The sequence below is a fragment of the Microtus pennsylvanicus genome, chromosome 4 (assembly GCF_037038515.1).
Source record: "Microtus pennsylvanicus isolate mMicPen1 chromosome 4, mMicPen1.hap1, whole genome shotgun sequence".
In the NCBI taxonomy this organism is placed as follows: Eukaryota; Metazoa; Chordata; class Mammalia; order Rodentia; family Cricetidae; genus Microtus; species Microtus pennsylvanicus.
In genome coordinates this window covers 5459530-5473562 of record NC_134582.1, presented here as the reverse complement: position 1 = coordinate 5473562, position 14033 = coordinate 5459530, and the positions used below count along the sequence as shown (strand labels likewise).

General features: G+C 51.3%; 1 protein-coding gene across 5 annotated transcripts in view; it reads left to right on the top strand.

Moving 5' to 3' along the window:
• Positions 1–325: 325 nt before the first annotated feature.
• Znf516 (zinc finger protein 516) overlaps positions 326–14033 on the top strand; it is a 101378-nt gene continuing 87670 nt past the window's right edge. Inside the window, exon 1 of one of the 5 annotated variants that reach the window (XM_075968139.1) lies at positions 326–460. The gene's annotated coding sequence lies outside the window, so the exon portion shown is untranslated. Of the gene's footprint in view, positions 461–814; positions 903–2815; positions 3818–4150; positions 4234–4764; positions 4853–14033 lie in introns of those variants that run through there. The other 4 variants (XM_075968142.1, XM_075968141.1, XM_075968138.1 and 1 more) reach the window with 4 other exon arrangements.

The following is a 14033-nucleotide window of genomic DNA, read 5'->3' as shown; positions in this document are numbered from 1 at the left end:
GACGTCGTGATTCAGTGCTATTAGGGGAGGAATTATCTGGGTCTGAGTCATCGTGAGCCTCCAGACTTTCTCCGCAGTGTGGCAGAACTTTGTGCTGATGAGACAATAGTGGAGCGTGTGCGTTTCCTTCAGGGCAGACCATTCCCGGGCTGGGGGAAGCCTCGGGCCTGCTCCGGCCGCGGACGCCGGGTCCCGGTCTTTGCTCGGTGCAGTCCCTCCGAGCCCTGTCGGCGCCTGGGCCCCCGCGGGGCGGGTGCGTCCCGGGAGCGCGCGCGGCGCGCGAAGGGGGGCCGGGCGCGTGGCGGGTCCCGCGCGCCCTCGCGCGTCCCCCGCGCCCGGGCGCAGCTGGCGCGGTCGGTCTAGAGCAGCGCTCGGCTCGGCGCCGCGGGCGCTCTGCTTCACCTTCAGATGCGCGGGGCGTGCGCGTCCTCCTCCCGGGGCCCGCCGCCTCCCCTCCAAGGTAGGGGCCATGGGGCGGGGGCGCTTCCTGGCCCGTGGGAGGGCGTATCGACAGGCAGGGCCGGGAGGGTCGGGACCCACAACGTGCCCAAGACCCTACTGTGCCCGGTGGGGTGGGGGCGTGCTGGGCAGGGGGCGCGCCCTGTGGACGGTCCCTGGCGCCAGGAGGGGGATTTGGCTTTCTGTGTTGGTAGTTACTCCGCTCGGCAATTCCAGGAGAGGAGAAGATGCAACTTCGGGTGGCGGGGCGAACGCCCGGGAGGTGGCTTTTACCGCAGTGGAGGGGCGGGGTGGGGGCCGGGGTGGGAGCGCGGAAGAGGCTCTGGCTTTGTACACTTCGTCAAAGGCGACGCGGGAGGAGGGGAGCTCGGATGCGCTCTCATCCATTAGGAGACAAAGAGCAAATTGCCTTACTTTAAAGTAAAACGCTCTGGCTAATGAAGGTGGGTGATGGGCGGCGGGGCCGGAGGAGCCGCTTCAATTATTAAGGGTTTGGCGGAGGGGATCGATGCCTGTGGGCACCGAGCGCTGCTGCCTAGGGGACTTGTTTGCGTATTTGTGTTCGGTGGGGGGGGGGGATGTTCTCACTGTCCCCTCCCTGGGCTTTTGCCGGTCAGCGGGGAGATTTGAGTGACCCTAACACTAAAGAAGTGGGATCTCTAGAAAGGGAAGTTCGCGTAGGGGTGGGGGCGGGGGCGAGGTTCTGGAAGTGACTCGGAGTGGGGTGGGAAGGAGATCCGCGCAGCGGGGACTCCTCGGAATTGCGCTTTGCCTTGCTGGGGTATAGTAGAGTGGGGGTGGGGGCCTTATTGATAACCATATATATGTATATATGTGTACACACACATACACACACGAATTACACCCTGGTGTGTGAAAGAGAATGCAGAGGGGTGTATACTGCGGGGTGGGGGTTGGAAAGGCGCCTCCTCTGCCATTTCCAGGGAGAACATACCGAATAGTTAAGATCAGTATTTAGATTAAACCGCCTCGTCAAGTTTTAAAGAAACTTTGTCTGAATAAGTTTGTCAAAAGCCAGGCCAGTGGGGTCTTTAAGACAGCGGTTCATGGAGGAAGGCTGGCGTGCGATGACTACCAGGCTTTGTGAGTTGGGAATCCAGTGGATCCCTGCAATTAGGACTCCAGAGAACCAGCCTTTTACCCGAAATATGTGGGTCTGTAAGTCAGCCACATCCATCACCAGCGTTAACAAGCTCTCCGCAGCCGACCAGCCCAGTTCCCCCAACCCCCAGCTTCGGGGTTGTGTGTGTAGCTAACTCATTGCCTGGTTTGCTGAGGAAGAGTCACTTGGTCTCCGGGTGAGCGCAGATCAACTTGCTCGCCCCCTCTTTTAAAATATATTCATTCGGTGTCTTATTAAATAAGATGCACAAAAAGCCATTTACGGCTTCATTGTTAGTTTACGTTTTTTTTTTCTTTTGAAAAGGCGACTGGTGTAACCTGTGGAATTTGAAATGCAAATAAAAGCCTGTGGGAGTTGAGGCAGAACAAATCGGTACTTATAAAGTGAAAAGATTTAATGTCTTTGAAATCATTGCGGGAGAGAAAAACTGGAGGGGAGTGTGATTTTTTTTTCTTCCCAGGGAGTGGATTGTGACGTCAGGTCTTTTTGGAAAAGATGTTATTTTTAAGGTCTTGAAGCTCGGGTATGTGAAGTGCTTTACAGGAAAAACAGATTACAAGATTAACATCTGTTAACATGATCGTTTATCTCCAGCCAAAAATAGGTCAGTTCTTTCTTAAGGAAACATGCTTGCTTCAGCATGCTTAAATAATAAAATAATGACTCCAAAAATTAGGGACAAACATATGTTATAAACCGACTCGTGAAAACATTTTTTAATTATTAAATCTCTCAAAGGTCGAAGTCTCTTTTGGGGCGTTGAGAACACTCTACCCCGAGTCTACCCGCCCAGATACCCCCCACCCCCTCCTTGCTCCAGACTCCTCGCTCCGGCTGCCTATTTCCCTTTTCGTCCATTGTGGACTTACGGGATATATTTAAATGGTAACTTCTGATTCTGGCCTCGTTAGGGAGACCAACTCCGCATAGATGGCTAACTTTCAGAGCTCTACTGTTGTTTTACCATTAAATAGAACGACTGGGAGGGGAGAGAGAGAGAGAAAAGAAACTGCCTTGCAAAGTCTCCCTGCCCCCTGGGTGTGAGTGACGGCTCTGTCGGCCAATCCGCAGCAGCTTTCTCTATCCCGGAGGTAATTTGGTGTGAGTGTGTGTGTGTGTGTGTGTGTGTGTGTGTGTGTGTGTGTGTACGCGCACGCGCGTGCTCGCGTCCATGTGTCGGCGCAGAGTCTGGCCAGCCGCGCGCATCCGCAGGCTCCCGCATTTGTACAGATGTGTGCTGTAGACGTGGACATGCTTTTATCCAAGTCTGTCCAGCTAGATGCGCACGCAGCAGTCCAAGTGGCGACCCTGGCCCCTCCCAACGTCTTCCTGCAAAGACTGGGCAGTAGAGGCACTTTCGGATTCAAGTCGAAACCTGCCACACGGGAAGGAAAGAGGAACGATTGATAATACTTCTCAACCATTGGGCAGTCAGGAGCAGCTCCATCCGCCTGGTTCCGGGCGCCAGTGGGGTCGTGTTGCAGCCCCTTGCCGATAGCACACGTGCAGAGATCGTGGGTCGTGGAAAAGGATGTTCACTGCGTTTAAAACTGAAGGGCACCGTTCGTCTTCCAACTTCCGATTTCATTTTCTCGCGGGGAGTGATACTTAGTCCCTGGCAAATTCTAGACTGCGAACTGCGCCTGGCTAATCAAAGTTCTGGTGCTCACCGGTCTTACCGGTGCTGCCCTGGCTGTGTCTGCTCTGCACAACGGGTACATATCACGGGCAGAGTGTGTCACGGGCCACACCATGCTGCCTACTGCCCGAACCTGCGCCGCCCTTAGGAACACCTAATGGGTGACTAGTGCGGCACTCACTTCAGGACTTGAACGGGCTGGACCTGGACTGCCTAGTTTTGTGTTTTAAGTCCTGGGCCTTGGGGGCGCTCGGTGGTCTGCCTCGCGATTCACTTGGGGGGGTTGGTGGGGATGATGCCATGTTGGGTTAAATACACGCGTGCGCCTCCCCGTCCTAGAGACCCCTGTGGGGCCACAGACCTTGGAAGGCACAGTGTCCACACCCGGTGGGCAGTGCCTGGATGCACCGAGCTCACTTCAATGGTGTCCTCTCCACTCCTGAGATTTCCAACTCGGTTACTAGGTGTTGTCGGTCCGCGTATCTCCCTCCTCCGCGGGCCGTTTCCACCCTACCGGATTGCCACCCCTCTCGGCCCTCTCTCCAATCTCCGAGAGCTGGTGGCTTGAGGAATGGGTATGTCGTTGCATTAAATCATTCCTATTTCTGTGCGTCCCGGCCGCCCGGCGCCTCTGGGTGGGTGGGGGCGTGGGCCTGGGTGACTGGTGGGGGTATGGGGGGGTGCGCGGGGGCGGGGCACCACCTGCCCGCCCTTGAGGCGTGGCGTGCGGCTGGGGGAGGCGGGACACCCACCTGCCTGTCCCGGGGGCGGGGGCGGCGGCCGCTTGTTGCTGGGTTGCGGGCTGTGGGGGGCGGGCCGTGGGCGGGGCGCCGAAGGGGAGGCCCCCGGGTCCGCCGCGCCCCCCTTCTTCTCCGGCGCCCGCCCCCCGCCCCCGTCATGTGCAGCGGACGTCACACGCCTGCACTGTAACCCAAGAAGTGAAAGAGACGGGGACCCGCAAGCCCAACTTCGCACCGTAACAAAGACTGGGGTCCGTGTGGGCCGTGGGGCGCGGGCCGTGGGGGAGGGGCGTGGGTACGGGGGGGCGCAGGGGAGGGGCGGCGAGCTCGTGGGGCTTAGGCGTGGGCATGCGTGGGCGGGCAGGGGCTGGCCCGGCCGGGCGGGGGGCTAGCGGAGGCGCGGCGGAGCTTGGCGGCCCAGCCCCGCGGGCAGGCCAGGTAATGGGTTTCTATTTTCAACTTCACTTTGTTCTGTCGGAGGTGGGTCGGTAGGGGAGGCGTCCCCCCCTCCGGGGGGCCGGTTATGTAAGTCTCCACACCTGAGTTGGGCCCTGCTTTCCCCGAGGGGCGGATTTGGGGCGGGAGGGGCCGGTGGGTACGGGGTGCTGGCGACTGCTTCGCGGGGTACACGGTGTGGGTGGGGGCTGTTGTGGTCTACGCTTGAGACCCAATCGATGTCTGGGTGGAGAGGAGGTCCGAGTGGACGTTGGGCTGTTTCTAGAAGCCCAGATGTGCCCTTGGGCTGGGGCGGGCCTTCCAGGGTGTCCATTGAGTAACAAAGGACTGAAGGCTTGTACTTCTCTGGTCCACTCGCGGTGCCCACTTCACCAGCAAGTCTCGGAAGAACTTTAGACGGCATCTTAATTAAAGGTACAGCAGAAAGTCACGTCCCGATGAACCTACCATTAAGTCTTGAATGTTGGTTAAATATAATTTAAAAATTGATGTGCGTTGACCGGCGGCGTAGAAGCAGAGAGGATAGCTCTCCGAGCAGGATCTTTACAGATTACGTTTTAAACCTCCCTATTAATATGATTGAAGTATTTCGGTTTAGGAATGTGTTACTTTAAGGAACTAGGCATGCCTGCTATTTGATATGATACTCGCTACTGCCCAGTACACAAGAGCCCATTTTTATCACTCCTTCATTTTCTCTTGCATTCTTTAATTGTTTCATCAGAGTAGCTGTGTTATTTTTATTTACCCAGACCGGCTAGAATTAAATATACCACACTATTGTGCGTGACTTCTAAGGTACCCCCCCCCCCCAGCAAAATTGGAGATGGAGTTGAGCTGCCCTGGTGTCAGGGGTGTGAGTTGGGTCACTGGAGAGGACAGCTTTAGTTCCAGGACAGTGACCCCATAGCCATCTCGAATGGGTTCTGGAATAAACTGAACTCAGGGAAAGGCTCAGAACTGTTTTGATAATCAAATTAGAATCCTGATGTGTTAAGATAAATACATGTCTAATATGTTCTTAGTTCATTGGGAGAACTTGTTCCCTTACACTTGCTAATTTGAATATACTGAAGCCTTCAGAGCACATTCACATTCTAAAAAGGAAGCCCATGCCAGTAGGTCTGTAATCAAGCTAGCTGCAAGAGGAGTAGGCATGGCTTTCCAGAGGGAACAAAACACCCCAGTCACTGACTCTGGCTCCTCGCTGCTCCCAACAGTGGACAGAGAGAAGGGAGTTTTGATTATTTGTGTTTGTTTCTGAGCTTTTAAAAATCTAGCATATGAAATCGTCTTGGGGGCCCAAAACTTTCACTTTGGTATATGCATCTGATACTAATTGCTGATGTGATCTCCTGGTAGCTTATCTGGGCAGCTGTTGAACACCGCTCTTTGTAAACACCTTGTAGACGCAACTCAGGTACCTCTAAAAGTTCTCCGGGGATGTTGAAATCTTATTTCTTAACTTCCCACTATGTCCCAGAGACATTAAAGTGAACTGAGAGGAGCCCTCCCCAACAGGTCACAGGATGTCTCCACGTTCATAAATGAAACTTTTAACTCTGTTTGCCTTACTGACTCCTACCAGGAGATATTTGAGTTTTCTAAGTGGAGCATTTGACGTGATTACGTTTAACAACAATTATGTGGAGGAGAAAAAGAGATTCTTAGAATACTTTGAAGTGGGGAATACTCTAACAGATGGCTCCCAGTCTTCAACTGGGGGAAGATGGTAATGTACCCTGGCAACTTAAGTGGAGTTTAGTCATGGCTCCTTCTTGGGAAAAAAAAAACAGTCCTAGGTTTCAGGGGTTGTTGTAGGTTTTTGTGTATTCATATGCAAGATACATTTTGCCTTATTCACAGTTTACCAGAAGTAATCTTTGAGAAAGAGTTTTGTGGGAGTGGCGTTGAGTGGGACCTGCGGTTGTGTGTAGAATTTCAGCTGCGTTCTACCTTAAGGCTGTGGAAATAGGAGCTGAAATGTAAGCTGATTATGTTGGGCAGGAGGGAGGGAGCATGCCCCAGCCTGTGTTCTTTCCCGGTACAGTGCTGCTCCTCTAGAGGGTCGCCTGGTCAGCTCACTGTTTTGTTTCCGATTCCACAAGAGGACAGGTGTTAATAAGGCACTAGCAGATACCCTTTGCTTACACTGTCCCTGGGTTCACAACCAGAACAGTCATGGCTGGTACCGTGCAGGGCACAGAGTGGCTTTTACTCTTGTGGTTGTTTCTTTTACTTCTGCCACATTTATCCCCAAATCACCCAGATTTCTCTTAGTGCTGCTCGCGGATTTGATCATTATTTGTGGCACTCACGGAAGAAAAGAGAAACAAATTTGTTTTGTTAGGTATTTGCTGTATAAACTTTTGGACCTGCGAGTAGCATTCCTTCCTCAAAAGCAGACAGCTTACCAAGTACGTGTTTATATGTTTTAGTGCTTGGGAAAAGCTATTCTGACGAAGGCCTTTCTTAAAATGCCTCTCTTTGTTAGTTCCCCCCACCCCCACCCCAAGTTCTGGAAACAGCAGGGGAATTCCCTGCCTCCCGGACTTCCAGGCTTGTACCTCAGAGCTGTGTTGAGAGTCCACCGGAGTTTTGTTTGCTGCTTCCCTAGGCTTCTCCAGGCCGCTTACAATTGGGGACCTTTGACCTTAGCTTCCAGAATTATTCACGTGGAAGCTTGAGGGACTAATTTCCTTACTCCGTAGCTGGCAGGGCAGGCGAGCGACCCCTCTGGTGCTGCACGGAACTGCATCTCCTCAGGAGCTGCGTTTTCCCAGCAAGCCCAGCTTCAGGATGTAGGGCTGTGGTGAAGCCCGAGGAAGGAGGAAGGGGCTTTTGGAATCCGAAACGGCCAGTATCCCTGGCCGAGGAGAGGAACGTGGGGATGCTGGGAGGCAGGTGTGGATGTGCGCCCTGGAGCTGCTCCGGCTGTGGGTAGGGTTGTACTCTTAGTCTGCTTCTGTGACTTGTCCTGCCGCCATGAGTGTGGGGCTCTGATCCCAGCCTTTGCTCCAGACGGTCTGGAGTGTCGTGGCAACCACCTGTTCATGGTTTAGAGTATCAGGGGCATGTGCGGGGCAGCACTTTGCACGTTCAAGCCCTGGCCCCCATCCTCCCGTCTTCCACCAGGAGGGATTTTGCAGCTGGGGGAGGTAGGATCTTTTTCTCCTTGGTTCCAAGTGTTCCCTTCCCCTCCTCTCCTGCCCAGGAGGGTGGGCGGGGAATCTTCTTGTCATTGGGAGCCAGCTGTGATTATTTCAGAATTTTCAAGAAATTTTTAAAGTTAACCAGAAGCCCATTTCAAGAAAGGCATCCTATCTAGTATTTCTGTTATGGAAAATTTATTAATAAAATTAATTTTATGGAAGGAAGAACGAAGGGAGGCATTGAGTGTGAATTTGAAATGTTTATCTGGAACTTACAAAACAACTCTACTTTAAAGTTGATTTTATCCCAGAGAGCCATACTTCAGGCGTATGACCACCTTTCTGGGTCGGTCAGTGTCCTGGCCTGTCTGCTGAGGTAAATGAGGTATATTTCTGAAGGACTGGTGAAAATTGGCAGCTGCAGACTGCCCACTCTGCCTTCTTTATCCCTTGTGTCTGCCTACACATGACTCTGGCAGCTGTGGCCTTCTCTGCCAGATTGAGAGCTCTGGTGTTTGTCTGTGGAGGGAAATGCTTTCCCGTGCACACATCGGGATTGTCAAGAAGTATGATTTTGTGCCTTCCAAGTAGTTTCTGAAGAAAGATCTGGCGTTTGCTCTTCAGCCCAAATGGTACTGGAAATTACTAAGCAGCGTAATTAGAACTACGGCTAATTTTAGAAGGCAAACATGTAAATATATGTTAAGTAATGAGTAAGACACAAAACTGGAGAACAGGGAGAAACATTAATCTAGAAGGCATTTCATCGGACGTGCCTCTGTGTTCCGGGATGTGTTCATCCTGGTAGATAGATGATTTTGCTCTGGGAGTTTGTTTTGAGTCAGGAATTTAATGAAGTCGCTACAGTCCAGATTATTTCTGTCCACGATAGAACGGAGGAGGTCTGCCTCCGCACTGGGAAGAGGTGGGTGCCTGTCTTGCTGTTTTATTTCCAAGCTCAGTTGAGCAGGTGCTTTATTCCCGCAGAACAGGTAGATTGTCTCTCGCTGCCTCTCACACCCTGGGGACCTGCTGCTGCTACTGCCTCTTGCACACAGCTGGCCCACCCTCTTCCTGCTGAGTTAGGAAACTTAGAGGTTACAGTTTGGTGTTAGCGTTCGAGGCCTAGAGAGACTCAAAAATGGAGGTGCCCTGTTGAATCTCATATTTGTTAATGGTGAGGCAGTACTCCCCTCAACCCCAGCATTCTTAGCACTTCAGAAATCCTTCTCATCAGCGCCACCCCCTCCCGTGTGAAAGGGTTAGGGACAATTTGTTTAAGAATTTTTGTCCTTTGTTTCAGCAAAGGGCAACATGTGTCTGTCTTTACCATATGGTTCTGTTTAACCTATATTGCATGAGCTGACTGGAGCTGTGCTGGACATTGATTTATTTTGGCGTTCGAGAATGTTCTTTGAAATTGAGTCCAGTCACTGATGCGTCGGAAGTTGCGCCCAGAGATCGCTGTGGCTTTCGCAGCTTCTTCAGCTGGTATTTAGGCATGGAAAGCGAGGCTTGTGTTTATAGAAAATAGGTTGCCATCGAGTGTTGAGCGATTATGCCAGTTCAGGAAGACCTAGCACTCTGTAGGCATGGTGAGACTTTCCCGTGGGAGTAAGACTAAGGATCCTGCTGGTCAGAAAGAGAATGTTTACACCGTCAAATGTGTGACTGTGCTGTTCTAGGGCCCCAGCATCTCTGGATGTGAGAGAGCCTCGTTAGCCTTCATCTTCCTGGTTTTCCTGTTCCAATGACAGGAGTAAACATCCAGGCTTGGCCATCTGCGTGTCCCCAGCCATGTTCTGTGGACTTTGTAGGCAGGGCACTGCCTAGAGTTTGGAACATGGAGCTGTGCTTCTTGCACAAGTCACGCTGAGATGACCAGTGCTACGGTATTTCTGTGCCAGTGTGAGGAAAGACCATCACTCCTTGATAACCGTGTTCCCCCAGGCCCAGATGGATCATTCCAATCATACCAGTCCTTACCATGTCTTTAGCATGTCCCATTAGCATGATGATGATGTTCTGTCCCAGAGTAGCACTTGGCATGAGGCCATAATGGTCATTGTGATGAGAGGAACGTACTACCCAGGCACCCAATTGTCTTCCTGTTCCCAGAAATGGCTTTTTACTCTGAAGAGTCTTAGAGGGAGGAGAATAGTCTTGTTCCTAAAACCGACTGACAGTAAGTGGCTTCCTAGTGCATGAGCACTTGCCATAGCAACACAAACTTGGGGACGGTTCGGTGGAATCATGGGATTAGTGGTAGGATTAAAATTAGCCTCTGTAAATTACCCTGGTGACAGAGAAGCGGGGTATGTTAATGGTTTTACTGGTGGATGGGCTTATCACTTGTTTTCTAGGTTGGTGGAAGATTATAGGCTGTCCTGAATCTCAACTTTAGTCAGTGGTTGGCGCTCCCGATAGGCACACATTTTTAAGTGTCTGTCTCCGTTGGAATTCGGGATCTAATTGTGCAGCATGTGTTTTCCCTGCGTCGTACAAGTGCAGGGGCAGCTGGAACATGTGGTGCGGTCCTTCAGTCCTGCTGGCTGCGAGAACAGGCACCCATTTTAGAAAGTGCAGTACATCTTTTGGCTCAGGGAGGCTTCCTTAGGTGCTGACGTGGGGGCGGGTTGTAATTAGTCTTGCTGCGGCTCTGAGGATGGAACCCAGGGCCTTGTGTGTGTGTGGGAGGTCAGTGTCCAGCCACTGAGTTGTGCTCCAAGCCCAGGGATAAATTATTAGCTATCTCTTCTTGGTCTGAGCTAGTATGACTTTAGTTAGGCCTTGCTTTTCTCCTTTTTTGTCTGGTTTTCTTCTCTCCTCAGTTCCTCTGCCTCCCATACTTTTTGTTTACTTTTGATACAGGGCCTCTCTATATACCACGATAGTGTTCTTATAATAATTTGCATTTTGTTGTGTATTTCTGTTTTTTTTTTGACTTTACTGCATTTAGGTGTCTCAGAAGTGATTTTGGGTGAACTTGGGGTTCTGTAGGTGCTGAAATGCAGGAAAATCTGGTTGCTCAGTCAAGGCCACGATGGGGCGGGGTTTGGCCTGGGAGCCTTGCACCAGGTTGGTTTTCTTTCCAGGATCCTGGCACTGAACACGCTAGACTAGCCGTGCTGAAAGTCCACCTAGAGGACAAGGTTGTCCGCCTGTGCTGAGTCAGCTCCAGGCTGGCAAATGAGCGGTTGCTAAGCAGGGCCTGTACCGCGGCCCCTCTGCTCACCTGAGGTGCTTAGCACCAGCTCCGGACGGTAGAGAAAGCGTGGGTTCAGTGTTTGCCTCTCTCCACAGTGAAGTGTTTGTGTGAGAGCTGGGCCAGTTGTCGCCATCTGAGGCCATAGCAGCTCTGCAGAGTGCAGTCCAGGAGGAAGCAGAGAGCCCTGTGTCCTGGCCAGCCAGCTGTCAGCCCTGTGGGCAAAGGGGTAGATTTTTCAAGGAAATCCAGTGATAGCTACCAATACCAATAGCTGTGTGTGTGTGTGTGTGTGTGTGTGCGTGAGCGTGTGCACGCTCGTGCGTGCGCACATGTTCATGCAAGTGTTGATGAACATGGAGCTCATTGATTAGGTTAGGCTGGCTGTCCACCAAGCTCCAAGGATCTGTTTGTGTTTACCTCCCCAGCACTGGGATTCTAGAAACAAACTACTGTGCCCCGTTTTTATGTAGGTACTGGGATCTGAACTCAAGGGTCCTTATGTGTATATGGCAAACATTTAATTGGTTGAGCCATCTCCAGACTTCATTTTTACCTCCCGTATTGAGAGCAAACCCAGGGCTTCTTTCGTTTGGAAAGTTCTTCACTGATCTGTAGATTCCTAGCTAGGAGCAACACGTTTTGTAAGAGCAAGCTATTGGCATGGGATATAGACAGCCTCAAAGAAAGGAGTCTCCAGCAGACTAGGGAAAGGAGTCAGAGGAGCCGTTGTGATGAATCGCCAGTGCCCTGTGCTCAAAGCCATACACTGAGAGCTGTGGCATGGCTGTCCTCAGTGGGGAACAGGGGAACAGGAGCTGAAGGCGTTGGCGGAGAGGCCTGGGTGGGACAAGCTGGTGAGGCGTGTCCTGGGCTGGTGAGCTAGAGAACTGACCAGGGAGTGGGGTACACACAGACAAGATAGCGAGAAAGAAGAGATGTAGAAGGATGGAGCAGAGGCCAGATACCTGAGCAGGGTCCTTTTCTCTTTGGTAATTCAGCTGAGTGACCAGCGTTGGTCGCCCACAGGCTTGGAGTTTTTTGTTTTTGTCTTGTGTGCCCTGGTTGACGTCTGCGTGGCCATTTGTGATTATTAATGACCTGTAGTGGTACCGTCACCCATCAGTCCTCCACAGGCCTGTGATGTTTAGTTATTCTTTATTGTTAACAAGCATAAAAGCCCTAGCCTTTTCAGTTGAGATACTCCAAGTAGACATAGCCAGCCATTCTGGGTGTTTCCTGAAAGGAGAAGCGATGTCTAGATTGATTCCCACACTTAGAATGATGGTCACTTTCCAGAGAGGATTGTGTCTTCATTGTTGACCTGAAGCTGCATGCTTAGTAATTTTAAATATTTATTTAAATATTTATGTTATGTGTATGCGTTTATGTGGGTACGTGTGTGTGGTTGGGATACCCGAGAAGCTGGAAGAGGAGGTTGGAACCCCAGAGCTGGAGTTACAGGCAGTTGTGAGCCAGTTGGCAAAAACTGAGAATTGAGCTTAGATCTCCTATAAGAGTAACAAGTGCTCTTAACTCCTAAGTGTGTAAGAAGCCTGTGATTGCCGCGATACGTGTGTGGAGGTCAGAGAACCACTCAGAGGAATTGGTACATGGGTCCTGTGTATCAAATCTGGCAAATGCTTTCACCATCTGAACTATTTCACTGGCCCTATACTGGGCAATCTGCTAACTTCCTAAAAACTTTTCAAAATATGTTACGGCCAGTGTCAACTGAGAGCTGTCAAGGCTTACTGTATTAGTGTCACAACAGGGTGTGTGTGTGTGTGTGTGTGTGTGTGTGTGTGTGTGTGTGACCCGCCCGCTTGAGTATCTAGTGATTGAAATCACATTATGGTCACGTTGGTGTTAATAGTTTGTTTTTATCTATCTGTTACTGTGAAAGGCTGAGAACTCTTAAGGTCACAATTCAATATGTCATAAAGTACAAATGAGACACAGGACATGGGCTAATTAATTGGTCATGATGGTGGGAAGCTAAGTTCATACATACAGACCTCAAGATTCCCTCCAGGGGGACACATAAGCCAGGATTTAGGATCAGAGCTTTCTGGCAACCAAAATAAAAGGCACGCCACGGTGATAATACGTGGTTGCACCACGTATTCTGGAAGACCCCACGGGGGTCCTTCCTGGGGAGAGCATTCTTTTTCAGTGTGTGGCACAGGATGCTCTTCCTTCAGGCTCTAACTCCGCTGTTTATTACACACTCTGGTGCTCAGTGAGTGTCAAGGCAGACACTGTAGAGGTTTTCAGAGGCGATCCCTTTGGGCTGCTTGTATACCAAAAAGCTGAGGTCATAAGAATAAAACTGTAGTGATTTTTTTTTTTTTAAGAAAACTTGCCTGATTAGAGTGGAGAGCTAAGCCTCTAGAGGCCAGGGAGGGGTGGCACACACTTTTAATCCCAGCACTGGGGAGGTGAAGGTGGGAAGGGGGAGTGAGTTCAAGGTCACCCTGACTAAAAGAGAAACAAAACACACCCAAAGGTGCCCCCAGCAGTTGGGACCGCGTGCCTTTAATTCCAGCACTAGGGAGGTGGAGACAGGCTGGGCAGAGAGAGGAATATAAGACTGGAGGAGACAGAAACTCAGGAAGTCTGAGGTTTGGTGAGACAGAAGGAGCCTGGAGATGCAGTCTGAGGACAGGATCTCCCCTTTGGACTGAGTGTTGGTAGAGGTAAGAACTCTAGTTGCTGGCCTCTTTGCTTCTCTGATCTTCAGCATTAACCCCTATATCTGACTTTGGGCTTTTGTTATTAAGACCCACTTGAATTTGTGTTGTATCTGACGCCCAAGGAGCTCCTGTTTATCTACTTAATGTGTGTGTGCATAGACCAGCGTGTGCCACACTCAGGAGATGTGTGGAGGCCAGAGGACCCCAGCTGTGGGAGTGGATTCTCTCCTTCCACTTTGTGGGTCCTGTGGATTGAACTCAGGGTGCCAGGCTCGGTGGCAAACACCTGTGCTGGCTGAGTTACCCTGCGGATCCTCCTTGCCAGTTATTTATTGTAGGCTTAAATTGGTGAGAGCCCAGGTCGTGTCAGGGCCCTTTCCTCTGGTACCTGACCTGAGCAAGGCCCTGTTGTGAGCTCCTCCGTATGTATTATTTCACATTCGAAACGGCCGGAGGAAGTTGGGCAGTTCTTTCTGCCTCTTTTCCCGTGTAGACATGGAAACTCGAACCCTTCTAGACTAGAAGCTGGCTTCTCTGGGCAG